The sequence below is a fragment of the Canis aureus genome, chromosome 38 (genome assembly GCF_053574225.1).
Source record: "Canis aureus isolate CA01 chromosome 38, VMU_Caureus_v.1.0, whole genome shotgun sequence".
NCBI classification, from domain to species: Eukaryota; Metazoa; Chordata; class Mammalia; order Carnivora; family Canidae; genus Canis; species Canis aureus.
Genome location: NC_135648.1, coordinates 10,922,554 through 10,946,699, shown reverse-complemented (window position 1 = coordinate 10,946,699; position 24,146 = coordinate 10,922,554). Strand labels below are relative to the sequence as shown.

The 24,146-nt window shown below is 39.0% G+C and overlaps 1 protein-coding gene across 2 annotated transcripts in view; it reads left to right on the top strand.

Annotated features, from left to right (window-relative positions):
• SPATA17 (spermatogenesis associated 17) overlaps positions 1-21,330 on the top strand; it is a 205,130-nt gene extending 183,800 nt beyond the window's left edge. The window contains exon 11 of one of the 2 annotated variants that reach the window (XM_077886679.1): positions 21,257-21,330. The gene's annotated coding sequence lies outside the window, so the exon portion shown is untranslated. Of the gene's footprint in view, positions 1-2,629; positions 2,977-21,256 lie in introns of those variants that run through there. The other variant, XM_077886678.1, reaches the window with a different exon arrangement.
• The last annotated feature ends 2,816 nt before the right edge of the window (positions 21,331-24,146 follow it).

Here is a 24,146-nt window from a genome sequence, read left to right as displayed (position 1 = left end):
TGGTTTCAATATGATAAAGTTCAGGGAAGATGGACATGGAAAATGGATTAAAGCTCTTTAATAATTTGAACATGCTGTAGTTTGGGTACTGGTCCAAGGTTGATGTCACTCTATTTCAAATTGAATTAAGGAATTATATAGAATGTCAACTGTGCCCTTGATAATGCAGCTTTCATTAAAAAGAACTGTTTCTGAACAGATCGTTGGGGTCAAAATACCCATATTTGGCAAGATTCTCAGTGCTAAGTTATTAAAAGAACCAGACAATGAAAGTGAATGACTGAGTGATATCTGTAAACATTATATCAGAACTTTGGTTTGGCTTAGTTTAAGCAATGATTAATTAGCTTTTATCCATTGTTATTCAAGTTCACAGATTTCAAAGCTGTGTCAAACACTTAGAATCTAGAATATCCTTCTTTGATAGCAATCTATACCTTAACTTCATGGCAGGTTTCATTTAGGAGTTCTACTTCTTTATAAAATACTTATAGAAGATTTTTAGAAGAAAATATTGCTTAGAAACTTAATCTTCTTTTATACTCCTCATCATCTTCTGCCAAAAGAACTGGAGAATGTTCTATCTTTGTTGCATGAGATCATGCATATCTACTGCCAAACTTCAGAGAGGCCACCTAGAGTACATATTTCTCCATCTGTCAGGACCAGGAAACCATCGAAATTTGTGGATGAATGATCATTAATACAATTTTGTGGCTCTTTCTCTGGGTGCAAGTTTTTGTGAAAAAGTTAGGCATTCAAAGAGAGTGACTATCTGAGGTAAGTATACTCATTAGGTTTGATTACTTTTTTAACAGTCAAATTTCCTTCAAAAAGTAGCAGAACACTTAATATCTCCCCACTTGACCTATATATTCTATACATGCTGGTGGCACAGACTGGATACAAATCAAATATCTCTGCTTGTGGCTGGAGTTCTATGTAATACCAGTTTGTTTACTTAGAATGATGGCCCAAATGTCTTTGCTTTAAAAAAAAAATGGAAAAGCTATTACTTAAATGAATCCTTTGGTGAAAGTATCTTTAAAATGGCTCCAGAGATGGGTGGCCTGGGTGGCTCAGTTGGCTAAGTGTCTGTCTTTGGCCTTGTGGTACCAGGATTCTGGGATCCAGCCTCCTGGTGGGATCCCTGCTCAGTGGGGAGTTTGCTGCTCCCTCTTTCTCTACCCCTCCCCCTACTTGTGCGCGCTCTCTCTCTCTCTCTCTCTCTCTCTCTCTCGTAAATAAATAAAATCTAAAATAAAATAAAATAAAATAAAATAGACTAGGGAGATGGTTGGATGGAAAAAAGTAGGCCTTGGTGATGAAATGGGTAAGTCCCCCGATGATGAAGCATCCTGTTGACTTAGAGAATGTTGACACCATGTAAATCTTAGAAAAGGGCCTGGTTTAGGAGGGAAGATGATTCAGTCTGAGATATATTTACTTTGAAGTGATTGTATGATATTTAAGTGAAAATGAAATGTGATGTTGTGGTTCTGGTGAGAAATCAGGACCAAAAATATAAATTGAGGCATCAATCAGGATATAGGTTATTTCTGAGTCAATGACAGGGGATTAGGTCACTGAAGTGGTCAAAAGTGAACAAATCCTGGGAGTTCAGCATAGGAGAAAATAATGAAAAGAAAAAAAAAAAAAGAATTGGAGTAAGAGTAGAAATCTTTGTGACTGTCACAGAAGCTTGTGGAAAAGAGAGTTAAGAGAGGCAGTGGTGGGGATCCCTGGGTGGCTCAGCTGTTTGGCGCCTGCCTTCGGCCCAGGGCATGATCCTGGAGTCCCAGGATCAAGTCTCACATCAGACTCCCTACATGGAGCCTGCTTCTACCTCTCTCTCTCTCTCTCTCTCTCTCTCTCTCTCTCTTTCTCATGAATAAATAAATCTTTAAAAAATAAAATTTCAAAAAAAAGAGAGGCAGTGGTCCTGAGCTGCTAATGCTGCCTTGAAAGATCATGTCAAATGGAAAATTTGAACTGATTTTTCCTTATCACTGATTCCTTCAATTGCTCCCAATTTTATACAAAAAACAAACCATTCTCATTTGTTTTTGTAACATGCTGCTCTTCATGGTCACAATTCAACCAGGTCACCATCACTAGGACATGAACTTAGAAGTACTTTTGTTGAATAAATGTGATGGACTGCATCATCTCTATCTCTTGATGGCCTCTTTCAGCTACTTAGCCAAGGATAAAGATGGAGTTCTGGTTATAGAATAAGGTCTGTTCCTGCATAAAACTAACTTGACTATATAAAAGTAAAGTTTAGGATTTAGGGATCATTGATAAAATTCCATGGTCAACTAGGCTAATCAGCCTAGACATTTGACTCAAGTTGCCTGCTTGATTCAACACTAATAAATAAACAGGTTACTTCATTTGAAGAAATATATGTTTAGGCAGAAAGAATACAGTTCCTTTTCACAACTGGTTCCTACCAAAGGGGAAGGACAAAGGACAAATACATGGACATGATTTCTTCCAAGTAAATAGCTGAATAACATAAATCTTGTGCTCATTGGTTTTAACGTTGATCCATCTTGTGAAAATTGTGCTCATCGAATGAAACAAAGGCCCAACAAACTCTTCACTTTTCTCTTCTCCATCTCAGCTCTTCAGTCTTGCAGTTGACTTCCTGCTCCTCATGCAGAGATCAACTAAATTCTCAGAAACAGATGGTGTTCCCTCTACCACCAACTTACCCTTCTGCAGTTCGGCAGTTGGCAAGGCCAGATGGATTAACATCCTGGAATTAAACTTTTCACCAAATTCTTTTAAGTAAGCAGACGTTTTATTAATATGGACTTCTGGACATGGAACAATACCCAGAGATGATTGATTGGAAAATCTAATTAAAGGCAACAATGTGGAAGAACCGAAGCAGTGAGTTCATTCTGAAAATAAGCAACATACTTGTATCTCATACTCTTTGAATAATAAAACTGAACCGAGAATATATTTTACAGTGGTTGGATGGATAGGCCTTGCTTGCCGATGACTTGCATTCATCCTCAGACACCTAGAACTGACTACAGATAAGTCCAACAAAAATAATAACATATTAGTCTCAGGCCAATTTTTATATGGGGAGAGAAAGTTGGGCTATCACTCAAATTCCTAACTTCTACCATTCTACTGTCCAAAATTCATTAAAATCAAAAATTAATGATGTGCTTAGTGTTACAAATTTAGCGGGGTGCTCCCTACAAGAATCGGAAAGGAAATACATTGTCCCTACACATAAAGCTGTAAAACCAACGCAGAACAGGACATAAATAAACAAAGCTAAGGCTGGCTCCGTCTTCGTTATTCATGTCACACTTTAAATACTGTTTTATCAGAGAGACCTCCCTTCCCCAATCAACATAACATCTCTACGTCTCTGATCACTAGTACTTCAGCCTTGTTTTATTTTCTTCATAGCCCCTATTACTACCTGGTGTGCATTTGTTCACTTGAATATCTGTCCCCCACCCTGCACCCACCCCCAAGAGTGTGCTTCCTAAAACCTGGGATCTGTCTGTATTGTCACTAATTGAATCTCGGTACCCCAGACAATATCTGACACCTAGGAGGCACTCATAAGTATTTGTTGAATAAATAAATGAGTGAGTGAATGAATATGGAGGAGGTGGGTGATTCCTACTCCAGGAACTCTGCTCTACTATGAGATTGCAGGTATTAAGTATCTGCAGAAAGGTCAGTTAGAACATGGGGGCAAGAGGCAAAAGCTTGGGGTGTCCATGCAGGAACTACCAGGAGGAGAGGGCACTTGGTCATCATGTCACTAACTTTTTTGCTATGAATAATAGGAAGAAGGTAGGCTTTGCTTTTGCCCTTAGACCTCTGTTCCTCCAGCTTTGTCTTTGCAATTCTCCCGTCCTGCTTTCCTCCTTCCCTTCCTTAAACATAAAGATATACTAGGCACTGGAGCCTAATTTCCCTGGGTTCACTCTTGACTCTGCCATTTATAAGGTGATGTTGGACAAGTTAACCTCTCTCTGCTTCACTGTCCACAAACACAAAATAAGAATGATAATAGTCTCCAAGTATGTTTTGAATATTGAGTGAAGAAATATGAATGGTGGACACTATTCACTTAGAATAGTGTCCAGATGCTCTAGCACTAATATTAAGTGCTAGATAATATTAAGTGCTAATATTAATAATTAAGTGCTAATATTGTTATCTTTATCTTAACTAATGTCTTAACATATTAACTATCGTTGTTACTCCATCTTCTGTTGGCTTTCACTTCTGACATCTAGTAGGAACTCAAATGTTTTATTTACTTAAATTGATCCTTTTGTTTCCAATGTCTATCACCTTTTGCTTTAATGAATTTTCCATTTTTCTTTTCTTTATATAAATGTATTGTATACTTTTTTTCTTCTTTTCTGTTCCAGGGTGTACCGTCTGGTTTTATTCTAGCACTTTGTTAACAATCCTGATCTACTACATCTAGGCCTTTACTTATTTTTAATTCACTTGTATCTCTCCACTGACTTTTTTTTAACTTCATTTCATACAGGGGCAACTCTAAATCATTAACTTTGTCTAATTCTTTTCTGTCTGAGATGTGTGGCGGGCATAATTTCGAGGTAGCCCCCCACATTTACTGCTCCCCTGGTATCCACACCTTGCACGATTCCCAGGAGTGTGAATTGGGTGGTTTTATGAATGAATGGTTTATGAGTGTTAATGTTACATGGTATGGTAGGGAGATTCTCCTGGTTGGCCTGACCAAATCATATGAACCTTTTAAAACAGAGCTTTCTCTGCCCAAAAAAGAACTAAATCAGATTTTTTAAAAATAAATTTATTTTTTATTGGTGTTCAATTTGCCAACATATAGAATAACACCCAGTGCTCATCCCGTCAAGTGCCCACCTCAGATTTGAAACATGAGAAGAATTAGATGCACTGTCTCTGGCTTGAAGATGAAGGGAATCATGCGGCGAGGAATGTGGGTGGCTTCTGGGATCTGAGAGAGGCCCAAGATTAGAGCCAGCAAGGAACGTAAGGCCCCTTTCCTATAACGTCAAAGAACAAAGCCCTGCCAACAATACGAATGAGCTCGGAAACAGATTCTTCCTCCAGAGACTCCAGAAGAAAAAGCCCAGCTAACACCTGATTTCAACTTTGTGATTCCCTGAGCGAACCCAGGCATTCTACTCCAGACTTCTACCTACAGAACCTCAAGTTAATAAGTAGGTGTTGTTTTAAGCCCCTACATTTGTGATAATTTGTTACACAGCAATAGGGACTAATATCATGTGTTTCCCTCAAGGTATGCTGACTAAGTCTGTATTGATTATTACAGATGCAGTCAAATCACGGTTATGTACCAGGAATACTACCAGCCTAAACTGGCATTGATCCAGATTATTGAGAGAGAGGAAGCAAGCTATTCTATTGGTCTCTCCAACAGTAAAGAAATTGACTTCAAAAATTCATTCTCATGTCTTACATGGCAATATACCTATATTTTAACTTATTTCTGGAATTTTAAACATTTAAATATGTAATACTCTATGATTTCTTAAATAGCACAATTATTACATAACCATTAACCATTATTACATAACCATGTGAAAAGAATATTTAGAGTAGTAAATTAATGAAATATGTCCAAAAACTGACATTAGTTTTCCTCACAGATCACTAAAAAGGGCTTTGGATAGTTAAACTAATATCTGACTGAATGAGATATCTATTCACATAGCAGTTCGTAAATTAACAAAGTATAAACCCATTTAGGATTCCAAATTAACCCAGGGTCTAGAAGAAACCGTTGATTTCTCCCTTCTGGGGTTAATGCATTTAAACCTGTTTTGTAAGTCTTGAAGGTATGAGGTCTTGTAAACCCATGAATAGGATGCTTTCAGGGATGTGACCATATTACATCTGCCATTCCTGCTTCTTCATATCTTTATTACTGATGTCAAGGAAATTTGAAGATTTTTCAGATGTCTTAATCTCTCTGTCATGTTTAGCCTTACAGAAGTTAAATTTGGACATCTATATTTTACTCTATATTTGCTGAGAAAAGCCCAGGACAGCATCCCCACAGAAGCAGAAGATGGAAAAGGACAATGGAACGTTCCTTTAGACTTTTTTTAGTGAGATGAGTGATTAAAAGGAGAAGGGAGGAGGAAATGAGATCACTTTCCCAGAGCTCTATATGCTGTCTGATATAATGCTCTCCAAAGAGGCTTGAACAGTGAAGTCATTCTGGCTTCGGTGTTGTGTTTTGTGAAAGCGATGGATCTGAAGGAGCTTTCTGAATAGAGCTCTATAGTAATATGTCAATAAATCGGACCTATTATTGAGAGCAGCATTTTTAATAGCAGGTTTAGAAAGGGAAAATAAATTACAGATTACATGGCTGCTTTGTTTTATAGGGGAAAAAAAGCAATTATGCAAACGCTAATCCCACAGATATAAATTACTTTGTAATGACTCACAGAAACCAGAACATACCAGGCAGGGTCCAATCGCGATACAAAACCACACAGTAATTTGAACAAGAAAAGTTTAATATAAAAAATTAGTAATTCTAGCATAAGGTTGGAGTGCCAAGGGATTGGCTGATAAGAAGTATAGAGAACCCTAAAAAATATAGGAGTAGCAAGGAGTAGCAGGGGTGCCTACGTGGCTGAGTCAGTTGAGTGACTCTTGATTTGGGCTCAGGTCATGATCTTAGGATCATGGGATCAAGCTCCGTTTTGAGCCCCAAATCGGGCTCAGCTCAGTGTGGAGTCTGCTTGTTCCTCTTCCTCTGCTCCTCCTCCTCCTCTCTCTCAAATAAATAAAATATATATTTTAAAAATTGAAGCAGCAGAAAGGAGAAGCCACCAGCCTTCATGCTGATATAGAAGATCTGAGGAAGAGCTTCTGTGTGCTGAGACTGGTAGAGGGCTTGGCTCTGCTTCAGTGAGTGGGAGAGAGATCACTCTGGTGTTGCACTAGTAGAACTTGCTATAAATCTACCCTTGCTGGTGCTAGGAAAAACTCTTCAGAAGAGGTGTCTCTCTGGAGCCACTGTACTACACAACTGCCCAAGGGGGGGCCTCCTGGTGGAAGTGGCTGGCTGAGAGTGCTACTACTGGCTTCCAGACACTGCAAGAGTCATGCACTGGAGAAGCTGTATTGCAAGAGCTGGGCACTCAAAAAGCTGCACACATTGCAGGACATGGGTACTGGAGAAGCTGCCCTTCCTGCAGGAACCAGATGCTGGAGAAGCAGGCCACACTGTAGGAGCCTGGCACTGAAGAAGTCACATGTGCTGTGGAAGCCTAGTGCTAGAGGGTCACAGGAGTCTGGTGCTGGAGAAGCCAAGCCATGCTGGAAAGGCAGCACAGTCTGCAGACGCCTGCCAGTTGAGCACTCTAGAACCAGGAGGGATGGCCAGTCATCCTGATGTCTCTCTAGTGCCCTCTACTGACAATTTCTAACATGCCAGTTGACGGGGAAAATTCATATTCACAGGCAATGAAGATGGAGTTGGAGCTGAGAGGCAATGAATTAATATCATCCTTTAATGCAACCCCTATACTTGGCCTGGTGTCTTTTATCTGTTAAGGAATTCTCCTTGATATTTGTACTAGGCCGACTGCTTGGCAATTTCTATCTCTACCATCAACCCCAATCATTTGAGAATGTTTACATTTTTATGGCCAATAGATAAAACTTTTTTTATTTGTAACATGCCGCTAAATCCACCCAGCTCTTCACATTCCTGTCTCTTAACACAGACGTGCTCCTCCCCCTTCTCCTTGTTGAAATTGTCCCTGAATGAGCCTTTATCTTTACCATTCTGAGCTTTCTTCTCCTGGCTAAATATAACCAACGCTTCTGGTGCTAGACAAAGTAGGCCAGACAGTATGATATTGTTCTTGTCCTGACTGATTTTCTGGAGTGATCATGAGTCTCAGAAATCAGTCTCTGCTCTCTTTAACTTTTCTTGCCTACAGAGGTGGATGTGGATTGAGATAGGTTTACAGAGAGCTTCAGTGGAGTTGAGGACTTTTCAGGTACTTTCATTTTGGAAGGTACAGATTATAGGGGTTTTTTTAAACCTGTTCCGTTAATTGTATTTGGGGAAGTACAATGTGTGAAAATATATTTCATTAATGAAAATGTTTTGCATGTTTAGGTGTTTGCTATCTTCATTGTTAAATCCCTGGAGACCTTTGTTTTATTCATTGAGTTTATCCCCTGTGTTCAGTCCACAGAGACTTTGGAGACCATTTGAACTTGATGGCACTTTTCTGTGCTACCAAACATTCATCCATTCATCAGCTACTTATTCATACATTAATTTATTATACAAATGTATATGGAGCATAGTTTTCCATGAGTCCTTGTGGGGAAATAGGTGATTGCAAACATGCATGACAGATTTTCCCATCTGTACAGCACTTAAAATCAGCCAGTACAACTGTTATAATACAGAAGAAACTGGGGCACTTGGGTGGCTCAGTGGGCTAAGCATCTGCCTTCTGCTCAGGTCGTGATCCCATGGTCCTGGGATTGTCTTGCGGTGGGTTTCCTGCTCAGTGGGGAGTCTGCTTTGCCCTCTCCCTCTGCCCCTCCTCCTCCTCTCCCAGCTCATGTGCTCTCTGTCTCTCTCTCTCTGCTCTTTCTCTTTCTCTCTCAAATAATTAAATAAAATCTTTTAAAAAATAATACAAGAAAAGTATGATAGATTTTTTTAAAGAGATTCCCAATGGCAAACCAAGGAAGAGACACAACAAATTCTTGAAGAACTAACTAAAACTGGTATTTCAGGATCAAAATCATGTGAGAATATGAAGATCACAGTAGACTTGGTAACTCCTTATGGAAGAAAGCTCATCAGGGTTGCCATTGTTTTCATAGCTCCTGGTCATGATAGACTCCCTTTAAGTATTTCATGGTTGCCCACAGGGACAAATGCATTAATGAGTAACTAATTGGTTGGGTGGAGTTGTAACAACGAGTGAGAACGGTTGGTTGGTTCTAGTTCTGCCACAAATAACTATGAACTTGGAAAAATCACTTGTGTTCAGGGATCCCCGAGACCACCCTTGGGTTCAGTGACTTGCTAGAAGGATTCACAGAACTCAGCAAAGCTGTTAAACTCATGATTATCATTACTACAGCAAAAGGAAGCAGATTCAAGTTAGCCACAGGAAAGGAACATAGGTCAGGGTCCAAGAAAGCGGGTATAAGCTTCTCGATGTCTTCTCCTAGTGCAGTCAGCGCTTCTTTTTCCCAGCAACAATGTGTGACAACACTCATGGAGTATTACCAACCAAGGAAGCTCACTGAGTCTTGGAGTTCAAGGTCTTTCCTGGGGGGTTAATCTCACAGACGTGGCTGACCACCTTTGTGGCTGAAGTTAGTGTCCAGCCCCTTCAGGGGTAACCTGAGAGCACATGGGCCAAATGCCCCACCATGAATCACACTGTTAACAAAGGTTCTGCTATGGCCCAGGCTTATTGGGAAGGATAGTCCAAGGACTTACATGTTACCCCTCAGGAGTCTGGCAAGGCCCCCACATTTCTGAGATGCACAGAGTGTGGACAATGCTGAGGTAATCCTTCATTGTTGATCATTTGACCTCTGTCTGTGCCTAGTTGTTTTCATCTATAGACTACAAAGATGATTCCTAGCTCTCAAATGCTACACTGATTTAAATTTCTAGTTAAGCAGCACAGAAGTAGAGTAAGATTTAAGGACCATTCTAATTCAACAGTTTAAAAAGCATCAGTGTACAAAGCAAGGACAATTTTTATATATTTCTTACAATTAGACAATAGTTCTCTTTATCTTTACATTCAGCTGGTAAAGACAAATGGTGGTGTTCTTGCCACCCTCCCTTATGGCCCTTCCACCCTGCTTAGAATCTCCACCCAAATCTCTGGAAAATGAGTGCCTCTCAAGAGACTTTGAAGATTAGTTCAGGCTAATTGCTGTTGGATAAGTAGTGGTTAGCAGCTGTTTAATTTTTTTTTTTTTAAGGAAGATGGGTTTATTTTGCAGCAAGAAGAATTTAGGTTCAATTTAAGGACAATTTGCTAACTGTGAACATGAGAAACTAAAATGTTACTAAGGTTTAGGGAGTCTCCAAGCCTAGAAAAAAACAGAAAGTGTACTCCTTTATTTTTCTGGATAGTTCGAGTTTAGATATGAACTCACAAAGATGCTGGGTTTTTGTTGTAATACTCCTAAAATCAGAAGATAAGCCACAACCAAAATAAACTCAGCAGATTAGGCTGCAAAAGCAAACTAGAATGTTTTAGTAGACAGAACATTTTAATTGCACACTTCAGTTAAGTTTCAGATTGAGGGTGGATTTTGGAGTGTTATACTAAGGTTATTTGGGATGAATGCTAGGACATAGTCATGTTTTGAGCTGGTATTCCAGCTCTCTGCAGGAGTAAGCTTCTGCTCACAGGAAGCCAAAATGAGTTTGAAAGCCATCACTGCCATGCCCTTAGAGAAAGATTTTCTACTCAAAGAGCAAGACAGTCAGTCCCTAGTTGAGCAGCTAAATTTGACTCAGCATTAGGCAAGGCCAATTAGCATCTACTACCTGCCATCTGCTTCCAGCCAATTGGTATTTCTTTCACTGGTTTTATAGAATGGCATCTTTACAAATGGTATAGGAGGCCATCATAGGAAGTCATTACTCCATAGTAGACTGGGAGAGTATATCATTAAACATCACCAAGGAAAGTGAGATGTAATGGCCAGTTTGTGTAATTCTAGACCAATCCCAATCAGTTAAGAGCTCATTTATTATAAAAATGAGAGAATGACACAGACTCTAACCAGGGAAGAATTGCTCGTAGTCTAAGTAAAATTAGCATTAAAACTCACTAAAACTTAAAAAATAAAAAACAAAACAACTTACTAAAACTGAAGTTCAAGACTCAAATCAGTACAGATCATCAAGGATGCATGGAGTTAGAAATGGTAAAGGTATATTAATATGAGCTAGTTGAAGATTTTGAGAAGTTGACAACTGCTACAGACAATGTTTGTGTCCCCCCAAATTCATATTTGAAACATATTCCCCATGGGATGGTATTTGGATGTAATGCCTTTGGAGGATTAATACCCTTCTAGAAGGAATCCCAGAGTGCTCCTTCATTCCTTCAGCCACATGAGGACACAGCCAGAGATAGTTTTCTATGAACCAGGACCAAGGCCCTCATCAGGCACTTAATTTCCCACTGCCTTGTTCATGGACTTCCCAGCCTCCAGAACCATAAGAAAGTAACGTTTTTGTTATTTAAACCACCCAGTATATGGTATTTTTGTTACAGCAGTCCAAAAGGACTTAGCACCCTACCTAAGTAGATAAATGAAATAAATATAATGGTCTGATGATCATAAAAATTTCCTAAGTTACCTTTACCTTATGTGTTCTCTGTATTGTACCTGGAAGCCAGTTAGAGATGCAAAATCAGGCCCCGGTGTACACCTACAGGATAGAATCTGCATTTTCACAAGATCCCTAGGTGACTCATGCCCATTCAAGTTTGAGAAGTGCTGCTTGCCAACCTGGCAAGCTGCCTATTTTTGTAAATTAGGTTTTATGAGTCAAGCTTTTTCAGTTATGTATTGTCTAAAGCTGCTTTTGCAGGACAGTTGCAGAGACCAGTACTTATGACAGAGACTGTATTTTCCACAAAGCCTAAATATTTACTATCCAGCCCTTTACAGAAAAGACTTGCTTGTTTCCTGGATTTGTTGAGATAAGGAAACTGCCCTTTATTATCTACAATAGCATAGGCTTTTAGACGTATGCTTTTTGTACCTTTTACTTTCAATTTTCATAATAATCACTTTTGCAGATAAAAGTAAACAGTTTGTTCAAGATGCTATACCTAATTAGAAATAGAACCAGAACTCAAATCTAGGTAGATCTGACTCCAAGGACCATGATCTTTTCACAATGCACCATGACTTGCCCTCTAGGAAGTTGGGACACTTGGTGCTTTGCTTATCCAGGAGTTAATTAGCTTTGGAAAAGAGAATTAATGTTTCCCAGACTCATACATGATAGAATTGTTGCAAAAAGTCAAGTTCCTAACCTATACAGAGAAATCTCCCTGCCGTGCAGATGAATAGATGGCATATATACTTGAGAAACCACATCAAGGACAGAAAGACACTTGGAGAGTTTCTAGAATCAGAGCTCAAGTGGTCCCTGCAGTAATAGACTTCCCTGGTCCACTGCAGTGGCCAGGGCCCCACTTTTCCAGTTTCTAATGAAGATTAGAGTCTGTTTCACCTTGAGAAGTTCCCTATTTTCATATTCCAGTGACATATTTTAATATCAACTTTGTATTTAAGAGAAGGTCTCCAGTTGTGAGAAGAGTCACACTTATTCATCACTAGAAATAAGTTAGTCTATTAGGGTCCCTGCCTTCCAGAAACTAACAATACAATCAGTTGAAAAATAAGGAAAAGGGTTAAAACTAAGAGCTAGTTCTTTGAAAAAGATGAACAAAAATCAGAATAGAAGGAACTAGTAAGGAGGTTGAATCAGTAATAAAAAATCTCCTAATAAGCAAAAGTTCAGAACTAGATGGCTCCACTGAATTCTATCAAATATTAAAAGATTTAATACCTGTCCTTCTCAAACTCTTCCAAAAAAATTGAATAGGAGGGTACACTAACAAACTTACTCTACAAGACCAGGATTACCCAGATACTAAAACCAGACATAGGTAACACATACACACACACACACACACACACAGAATGGGGGAGGGGAGAAGAGAGAAGAAGAAGAAGGAAGGAAGGAAGGAAGGAAGGAAGGAAGGAAGGAAGGAAGGAAGGAAGGAAGGAAAAGGAGAAAGAAAGAAAGAAAAAAGAAAGAAAGAAAGAAAGAAAGAGAGAGAGAGAGAGAGAGAAAGAAAGAAAGAAAGAAAGAAAGAAAGAAAGAAAGAAAGAAGAAAGAAAATTACAGACCAATATCCCTGATAAATATAGATTAAAAAATCCTCAACAAAACCAAATTCAACAATACATTAAAAGGGTCTTATACCATGATAAAGTAAGATTTATTCTAGGATGCAAGGATGGTTCACCATCTGCAAATCAATCAATATGATATGCCACATTAACAAAATGAAAGATAAAAATCATGCAATCATCTGGATAAATGCAGAAAAAGCATTTGACAAGATATAACAGGTATTTATGATTTTTTAAAAATTCCACCAAAGTAGATATTGGGGAACATACCTCAACATAATAAAGGCCATGTATTATATACCATACTCAATGGTGAAAAGCTGAAATTTTTCTTCTAAGATTAGGAACAAGACAAGGATGTCCACTCTCACCATTTTTATTCAAAATAGTATTGGAAATCCTAGCCATAGAAGTTAGACAAGGACAAAAATTAAATAAAAAGCATCCAAATTAGGACGAAGTAAAACTGTCATTATTTGAAGATGACTTGATCTATATATGGGAAACCTTAAACCAAAAACACTGTTAGAACTAATAAATGAATTCAATGAAGTTGTAAGATGCAAAATAAATATGCAGAAACATGTAGCATTTCTATACACTAATAACAAACTATCAGAAAGAGAAATCAAGAAAAAAAGACCATTTACAATTGCATCAAAAAGAATAAAATACCAACCAAGAGGGTGTAACCAAGGGTTTAACCAAGAGGGTTTAACCAAGACCTGTATACTGAAAACTATGAGACACTGACAAAAGAAATCGAAGAAGACACAAATAAATGGAAAGATATCTGGTGCTCATGGATTGGAAGAATTAAAATTGTTAAAATGGGGGCAGCCCGGTGGCTCAGCGGTTTAGCGCCACCTTCAGTCCAGGGCGTGGTCCTGGAGTCCCAGGATCAAGTCCCATGTCAGGCTCCCTGATTGGAGCCTGCTTCTCCCTCTGCCTGTGTCTCTGCCTCTCTCTCTCCCTGTGTCTCTCATGAGTAAATAAAAATCTTTAAAATATATATATATATACATTGTTAAAATGGGGATACTACCCAAATTAATTTACAGATTCAGTGCATTCCCTATCAAAATCCCAGTTGCATTTTCCACAGAACTAGAACAAACAATTCTAAGGAACTACAAAAACCCTAAATAGCCTAGGCAATCTTGAGAACAAAACCAGAGATGCCAGGATATGATTTCAAACTATACTACAAATTATAGTAATTAAAACAGTATGGTATGGGGTTAAAAGCAGATATATATATCAATGGAACAGAATAGAAAGCCCAGAAATGAGCCCATGCATATAAGTTCAAATAACCTACAACAGGGCAGCCCCGGTGGTGCAGCAATTTAGCACCACCTGCAGCCCGGGGCGTGATCCTGGAGACCCAGGATGCATCCTCCATCCTCCATCTATTCCTCCAGGATGGAGGCTCCTCCCTGCATGGAGCCTGCTTCTCCCTCTGCCTATGTCTCTGCCTCTCTCTCTCTCTCTCTCTCTCTCTCTGTCACTCATGAATAAATAAATAAAATCAACAAAGGAAGCAAGAATATACAATGGAGACGGGACAGTCTCTTCGATAAAAGGTGTTAAGAAAACTGGGCAGCTCCATGCGAAATAATGAAACTGGAGCACCGTCTTTTACCATATACAAAAATTAACTCAAAATGGATTAAAGACTTGAATGTAAAACCTGAAACCATAAAATCCCTAGAAGAAAACAAGGCAGTAACTCCTTGACATCAGTCTTAGGTAATATTTTTTGGATTTGACTCCAAAGGCAAAGACATCACAAGTAAAAATAGACAAATGGGGCCACCTCAAACCAAAAAGCTTCTGCACAGCAAAGGAAACTCAACAAAATGATAAGACACCCCCCTGAATGGAAGATGATGTTGGCAAATCCTGTATCCGTTAAGGGTGATAGCCAAAATATATAAAGGACTCGTATAACTCAGTAACCAAAAACAAAACAAAATAAACCCCAAAACAAAAGAATCTGGATAAAAAACAGGAAGAGAATGTTTACAGACATTTTTCTAAAGATGTCCAGATGGCCAACAGACACATGAAAAGATACTTGACCTCATTAATCATCAGGGAAATGCATGTCAAAACCACAACGAAATATGACCTCCCACCTGTCAAAATGGCTATCATCAAAACTACTGGAAATGACAGGTATTGGTGAGGATGTGGAGAAAAGGAAGCACACACTATCGGTAGGAATGTAAATTGGTGCAACTACTATGGAAAATCATATGGAGGTTCCTCAAAAAATTAAAAATAGAACTACCTGCCTTTCTACTTCTGGGTGCCTGAAGAAAGCAAAAACACTAATTTGAAAAAGATATATGCACCCCTATGTTCTTTGCAGTCTAGATACTACTCAGCCATAAAAAAGAATAAAATCTTGCTACTTGCAACAACATGGATGGTCCTCAGGGTATTATGCTAATGTAATAAGTCAGACAGAGAAAGACAAATGCTGTATCATTTCACTTAAAAGCAGAATCTAAAAAACAAAGGAAACAAATGAACAAAGCAAAATAAAACCCAGACTCATAGATACAGAGAGAACAGAGTGGTGATTGTCAGAGGTTTGGGGGGTAAAGAAGGGCAGTGGGTAAAATGGGTGAAGGGGATCAAGAGGTACAAACTTCTAGTTATAAAATAAGTAAATCATGGGGATGTGATGTACAGCATGAAAAATGCCATAAATAATACCGTATCAGCTTTTTATGATGACAGTAACAGGACTTATTGGGGTGATCAATATGTAACGTATACAAATGTCAAGTCACTATGCTGCTGTACACCTGAAACTAATATGATCCTGTACGTCAATCACACTTCAATAATAATGAAGAAAAAATAAAAAGGTTAAAATGAAAAGCAGTGAACACTACCTATGAACCTAGAGCCTGAGTTGGCCTGAGTAACTAGAAGTGCATGCACACAGCTAATAGAAATTTTGTTTTAACATTTTGGTCCTGGTATCTTTCCTCCATCCTTGTTTATTTTCTAGCTCTCTTTACTTGGCCTCAGTACCTCATTTACTCTAGATATATTGACCTTCCATGTTTAGAAGTAGTACTCATTATTTTCCCTTTCCTTTCTTCTCTCTCTTCTTTTAAGAAGTTCAAGTTAAGTGTGAGAAAATGGGTTAAAAGTAGCTTGAGAATTGTAATAAGGTTCCCCTTTGTTCCCCATTGTTTCCTGTCGTGCTGATTTTAGTCATTCTGACTGGTGCAAGGTGATATCTCATTGTAGTTTTGATTTGTATTTCCCTGATCAGGACTGATGTTGAACATCATTTCATGTGTCTGTTGGCCATCTGTATGTCTTCTTTGGAAAAATGTCTATTCATGTCTTCTGTTCATCGCATTACAGAGCAAATTATGCAAAAAATCATTTGGCTATTTAGGTCATCTTATTTTTTAGAGTATAAAGTAGTAAATACCCATAGACCATATTTTATATTTTTTGAAATCTCCTGAAGTGCCCTGCATGCAGAGTGCTTCTCCAAATCCTGAACTTCAAATAGTAGCCCTCCCAACTACAGCAATTTGTATTGTTCTTGTTGTTTTCTCACTCTAAATGTGACTCTAAGCCTCCTACCAAAACTACAAGTCCCTCAAAGCTAAGTATTTTACTAGTGTAAGTATCCGCCCTCAAATAAAATTCAAGACTTGATTTTTGGTCGAGAGGGTGGGATCATATGTGACTCTGCTTCTGGCCACTAACATAGTGCCCTCTATATAATAAACACCGAAGAAACATTTGTTGTATAATCCCTTTGCAAAAAATTAATAATAAAAGTATAGTCCAACAAAAATCAGAAATATCGGAAACTTCACTAGAGGTGCACTAAAAGAAATGTGACTTTTGAAAAGAAAATGGCCTATAAACAGGACTTCTAGCCCCAATGGAGATAGATATCACATTTATGGCTAGCCATCATTCTTCAACCCACACATGTCCTGCTGCTCTTTGGAGGTCATGTCAGATCAGATCTACCATCGCATCAGGGCTTATGAATATATATTATTTGTTAACCACCGATATACAGGGGGAAAAAAGAACAGAAAGGTGAAGGAGAGAGAGAAGGAGAAGAAGGAAGGAAGGAAGGAAGGAAGGAAGGAAGGAAGGAAGGAAGGAAGGAAGGGAGGGAGGGAGGGAGGGAGGGAGGGAGGGAGGGAGGGAGGGAGGGAGGGGAGGGAGGGAGGGAGGGGAGGGAGGGGAGGGAGGAAAGGAAGGAAGGAAAAGAGAGAAGGAAGGAGGGAAAGCGAGCTTTATTCCAATGTTGACATTAACTTGGGCTCATGACTTCTTCCAGAAACCAACCATTTTGAGCTTTGAGCAGTCAGATGGTAGCCTGAACTTTAGATTGGGATAAAAAATTGATGGGCTTTGATTCTCTTGTACCTTTTTACCTGAGAGTCAGAAGAGGACTTTGCACAAGATTTCACTGTGAAGAAAGGATCTGGATGGAAAAAACACCAAAAAAAATATGTTCTTCCTGACATGATCAGTACCAGCAAGTCTATTGCTCTAAATATTTGGCAACCACCACAAATGAAAGTCAGATCCTCCTGTTTATCATTGGAGACATTTACTAAAGGACCATTTATTATGAGAGCTTGTATAGTGTGAAACTACCCATATCCTCTGCCCTCGAAAAATTACTTTAGGAAAGATTTTTTTTTTTTTTTTTAACATTCAAGAGGTATTTATTGAGTCTACTATGCTGGGCATTGTTCTTCAAGCTGGGGATATGGTACAGATGAAAGTAAACCCAAATTCCTGATTTCACAGAACTCACATTTTAGTGGGAGAGAGACCACAAGGAATAGGTAAAATGAACAGTGTGGGAGGGGGTGCTCAATAGTAAGAGGTACAGGGGAAGGGCTAGACTGTGATGTAGGGCAGTCAAGGAAGGTCTGCCTGAGAATTTGGCTACGCAGAGCCTACCATCTAAGTCCTTCCAATGGAGGTGACAATTCCAGAATGGCACTGAGCTTCTCTGCTCCACAAATACAACAGAAAAAGTACGAACAGCTAGGGATGGAGGGCAGCACACCAGCCATTAGCACTGTGTGTTAGTGTCAGCCAGGGTGTTAGCCAAAGGAACGAGTGTCCCTGTCAGGCAGGCACTTAATTACGATGGTGTCATAGAGGAAGCGAGGTTGAAGGAGCTCCTTGAAGAAGAGAAGGCTGATGTAATCTGACCACATTGTAGAGTTTCTCTGGAATAACAATTGTCTTGGGACAAACAGAATGTTCTTTCCATGGAATATATTAGTTGAAACTCTTCAAAAGGCAGCAAAGTAAGTGCATACTCATCGGCTCACCCTTCTCCTGGCCACCCAGGCCCTCACTCTCCGTGCGCAGCTCACTCCCTCCGTGCGGCCCCACTCAAGGGCCTTGGGGAAGCTAAGCAGAACTCCTTTTGTGGCCAGCCCCAGGCTTTCTGGTCCAGTCCCATGCTTTCTGGTCGGGGAAGGCAGAAGTAAGGCACAAATACCAGAGAAGCTAAGCAAGAGGTTAAGAAATAATGCAAACACCTTGTTATGTCAGGTCCTCTCCATTTTCATTCTGCAAAGCCAAGAGGGGGCACAAAGATTTTCCCCCTTTATTTATTTTACAACAAAATATAACCTCCATTATAAGCTGGTACTAGCTGGGTGCCACTCCTGTTTCCTACTGCTGTGAGGCACATATGGCTGTGTGGCCAGGACCCCACAAATCATCCAGTAAGTTCATTTTTATTAGTAGCTTCTGCTTAATTAAGGGATGCACCATGCTCCATCAATCAGCTTCTGTGCATTCCAGTCATCCCCAGTCACTCCACCACTAATAGATGTACTTCTGCTGTAGGAAAAAGAAAAGACGCGGGGCATCCTGGCTCCAGAAGCCAGGGAGGTAACGTCTGACAGCTGGAGCAGTTCTTTAACATGAGACCGTGACTACAGAGGCAGGTAGTGGGTGACACCCTGAGTGTCTTTACCCTTCAAATATGTGAACTTTGAGACGTTGAACCACATGCTTGTGAGATATACAGTGCTTTAACATATTAGATCCTCAATTGCATGCAATAGAGTGAACTATTGTTTTCATTATTTAGAAAAAAAAATTTTTAATGCAAAGTATGTGGAATCCCATGAGGCAGAGTAGATGGACAAGAATGGGATTGGCAGAGATATTTTTTTAACGCTTTTGCCCTTATGTAGACACCTTATTCAAGATAAGGCTCTACATCAAAACTACTTTATAGCATCTTTTGCCTGAGTTGGTTTCCAGAAACTTCCCAAGTAGAGTCCATCTTCATTATTCATGGATTCTGTATTTGTGAATTCACCTACTGCTAAAATCTATCTGTAACCCCCAAATCAGTGCTTCGAGCTCTCTCAGTCTCATTTGTGGACATGCTTGGAGTGGTGAAACATGCAGGTTGCCCTTCCCAGCCAAGGTAGAGCAAGGTGAAGCTCCCCCTTGTCTCAGCTCTCATGCAGAGTTGAGAGAGGCAGGTCTGACTGGAGAGGGTGGTGCGGTGCAAGGAGGCCCCACTCTGTGGCCAGTTGGCCCAGAGAGTTGGAAGTGCAGCTCTGGTACTTGTCAGTGCAACCCTTCCATCAAATACTTAAGGTTTGGGAACTTCCTTTTTTCTTGTGTAAAATAAAATAAAATCTAGCAGAATGAGTTGTTTTTAGTATTTAAGATTATAAGCTATGTGAGGTATGTATGTATATGTACACATTGCCCCTGGGAGCAGTGGTTCAGTATTTGCTCATTCAGCATCTGTGATGACTTTTTGGAACATAACTACCATAAACAATGAGAATTGACTGGAATATCTTCCCCACTGGTAAAAAAGATTTGCAAAAAAAAAAAAAATTATTTATATAAAAAGTCATATTGATGAAGAAATGTTTTTTAAAAGAGTTTATTTATATATTCATTTACTTCAGAGAGAGAGAGAGAGAGGGAGAGGGAGAGAGAGCACCAACAGGGGGAGGGGCATCAGGAGAAGCAGACTCCCCAATGAGCAGGGAGCCGGACACAGGGCTCCATCCCAAGACCCCGAGACCGTGACCCAAACCAAAGGCAGACGCTTAACCAACTGAGCCACCCTGGTGTCCCAATAGGGAAATATTTATTGAAATTAATTTTATAAGAAAACAATATAACTTAAACATTGGCAAAACCCAGACACTGCCCCAAAGAAGATACAGTGATGGCAAGTGAAAATAATAAAGCTGGCAAATGAAATGATGCTCAACATCATTTGTCATTAGATAAATGCAAACTAAAAGCACAGTGGAATACTACCACATACCTCTTAGAAACATTAGGATCATAAAAAGTGACAATACCAAATGCTGACAAGAATGAAGATCAACAGAAACTCTCATTCCTTGCTTCTGGGAATGCAAAATGGTACTGCTGCTCTGGAAGTCAGTTTGGCAACTTCTTATATAAACATATACTTAACATATGACCCAACGATCCCATTCCCAAGTGAATTGAATTTGTCTCCAAGTAAGTATATCTACCCAAGTGAGTGGAAAACGTGTTTACACCAAAACCTGTATGTGAATGCTTCCTGTAATTTGATTCCTAATCACCAAAATTGGAAAATAACCAAGTTGTCTTGTAATGAGTGAATGGATAACACATCCGTATAACGGAGTACTACTCAGCAATAAAAAAGATGAGTTACCTAATTCATGCGACAATGTGGAAGACTCTTAAATGTATTTTGCTGAGTGAAAGAAGGTAGAACCAAAATGGTATAGAGTGGGCAATTGGTTCTATTTATGTGACATTAGAGAAAAGGGAAAATTGTAGGGATGGGAGCAAATCAGTGGTTTCTGGGAAATGGAGGAAGAAGAGAGATTAAATATAAAGCAGTCACACAGGGGAATCTTATGGTGATAGAACTCTTTTGTGCCCTCTTGTGCTGTGTAGGTGGTTACATAACTATGAATTTATTAAAACCTGCAGAACTGTATGTAAAAAAGAGTAACCTGTGTACGAGTTAAAAAAAAAATCAACTAAAATGTTGGAGATCCCACAACAGAATGAAGATTGTACTTGATTTCATTATAATAATATGGCACAATAAAAGGATTGGGGAAAAGGAGTCAATATAATTAACTTTGGAAAAATGGTGTTTTGACTGCACACTGTAAACATAAAGAAGGAAAACTGTGAATAAACAAAGTGACTCTGGGTGATAATTTTTTTTTTCTCATAGGGGCATGCTTTTATCAATCTGGAATTAATCTACATGTATACTCAAGCTGTTTAAATAAATTGGAAATGATGGAAGCCAGCTTTCTCAATGTTAAAGAAACAAGTTACAAATAAGCAGGCACAAGTGGGGGAAAGCTTAGAATAACACCTGTGTGGTGGCTTAGAGATGGAGATACAGGTATGATTTATGTTAACATATATATATACATAGATAAATACAGAAATTGAGCTAGGTGTTTATACATGGACCATTTTAGCCCTTCTCCTGAGATGGCCTAGAAGCAATGATACGTTGGTAGCCCTGAGCACTCCCAGTGCCAGGGCTTGGTTTTTAAACATTCTCGAACAACAGGAACGAGGTATCCTTGGAAAAAATAGATGGTTCTATGCTTGAGCCAAAGAAATACAAGAGCATCCTGTAGAACTGTAGTGTTGTAGTGACAAAAGCAAAGGGAGTGCTGGAAAAAAACCAAGGGGAGATCATGGCAAAAGAATATAGGGATCAACCTCTGAAAGAATCCCAAGGTGCCCAAACTAGGATGATTGGAGGGACCAAGTAATAATGACAGTAATGGACTATAATCCAAAGAATAATACATAGATATGACATAAATATGTAAATGGAGAAGAACAAACAAATCTTTGTTATAGAAGAATCTGGAATAATATAGGAAATAGATATTTCCTCCTCTAGGAGATGAAGCTTAATGCCCTTCCCCTGTGTCAGCCAGACTTAATGACTCACTTCCAAAGGATAGAATATGCAAAGAGAAACTAGTAACTTTATAGTGGAGAAAGCTGGCAGGTACCACTATAACCAGATAATCAAGATTAACATCACTTGGAATAAATTATATTGATTTTGTGCGCTCTCTGATACGATGTGTACTTTACATCTCTATTATTTTTCCCCAAAACTTATGAGCCCATTATAAAATAAAATGGAGAGGTGTTCCGTAAAGCTTCCGACCAGCAGCCTTCTAAGATGTCAAAGGGATGGAAAAGGGCGAAGAAACAATCACAGATTAGAGGAAAACAACGGAGACATGATGCAGTGTGGGATCCTGAATTGGATCTTGGCGTAGAAAAAGGACCTTCATGGAAAAACTGGGGAATTCCGAATGGTCTGTAGCTTAGTGGCATTGTGTCAGTGTTAATGTCTTAGTTTTAGCAGGTGCAGTGCAATTATGTCAAATATTACATTAGACAAAGCTGGGTGATCCAGGAATTTTCTGCACTATCTTGATAACTGTTCTGACAATCTGAAAAGTGTTCCAAGATAATAAAAAAATGAAAACATACATACATAGTAAACAAATTGTATAAGATGTTACTAAAAATAATTCACTGAGAATGGGAAGAAATGACATATGAGAATGTAAATATAATTAAAACTTTCATGACTGTACAAGCCACAGGTAATTCTTCCCAGCCTCTTGAGCATCGGTATGGTTCCAAAAACTAGAAATAATGAAGGTCAGCAAAACCAAGGGTGCTTCAGAAGCTGGAAACGAACTCTGAAACTCGAAATTCAGCAGTCCTGCTTTGGCTTGGCTGTCTTTGACCTGCCTGCCTCCCAAGTACTGTTTATACGCAGAATAATTACCGTGCTTATCTTATGGAGTTCGAGGTACCTTAGATCTCAGTGGCTGCATTTGTTTTGCTTTGCTGCTATTTAATTACAAACCATAATGTTTAGATCTTTTCAGGGCAGAACAATTCAGTGACAACACCACTTATAGAAACAGCAAAAAAAAAAAAGAGTAATGTCCAGGGTTAAATTTTTGGCTTTGACACGTTGGGCACCAGCACCAATGACCACATACATGACCACTTAGTCCAATCTTCATCCATGCTGAGTGGTGAGAAGCCCTCTTTGAGGAATAGCCATGCTAAAAGCCTCTTAGGAAGACTGTTTTGTGGGTTCCAATGCACAGTTCACTTGGGAGGAAAATCAAATTCTCTTCAGTCCTTGAGCAGTGAAAAGGTGGCACACTAACCCCCTGCATTCTGTGAATAATGAGAAAAGTAAATCTAAGTCAGGCCTTCCAATGAGTGAAGCTCTATCGTCAAAACTACATAGGTCAACATTTCTCCCTGATGCTTTTTCACAGTCCTTTTATCCCCTCTGCATTTTATGATGATGATGGTTATTAAAGATCTCATGCGCTGTGGAAAGTGTGAAAAATGGCATTCAAACATTGACTATGTGTTTTTATGATATAAATAAAAGCATGTTATGTTATTTGATGTATATTATTATATACATTCATTATTGCAGTAAATAGATGAAGGAAGTTTTATACCAGCAGGGTGTATCTCAGGCCATTTCCCCCTCATTTATCCTGAGAGAGATAAATCTTTCTCCCCCAGGGACTGTATTATAAGAAGTTTTGTGACTTTTGGGGGAGAATATATAGGTGGCATGATGTAGCCTTAAGCTTCCTCCACTTGCCACTCTTTGTGAATTGAGTTGGATTATGTCATTTCCTCTGATGCCCTATAATGCAGCCTTAAGAATAATGACCCTGCAATGTGGCTCTGCTGAAAATAGCTTTTCCAGTGCCAGAAAAAGATGATTCATACTTGGCATAGGAGCCATTTCTGGAAACTGCCAGAACAAAGGACAGAGGTAATTCACTAAGGGGCTCCATCATCATCTAACTCAATTTGGATGGTACATTTAATGATGGTACATCACTAAATACAGACATTTCAATTGACATATTTACATATATCCATATGTCCTATGCCATGTCCCCATCTGTTTTGTGTGTATATATTTATATACAGATGTGTTTATGCATATACCTATGTATGTATTTACTGAAGGGCAGAGATATATCAGGTTGTGGCTAAAGTTATTTATCATTCCTTAATTTTAATCATGT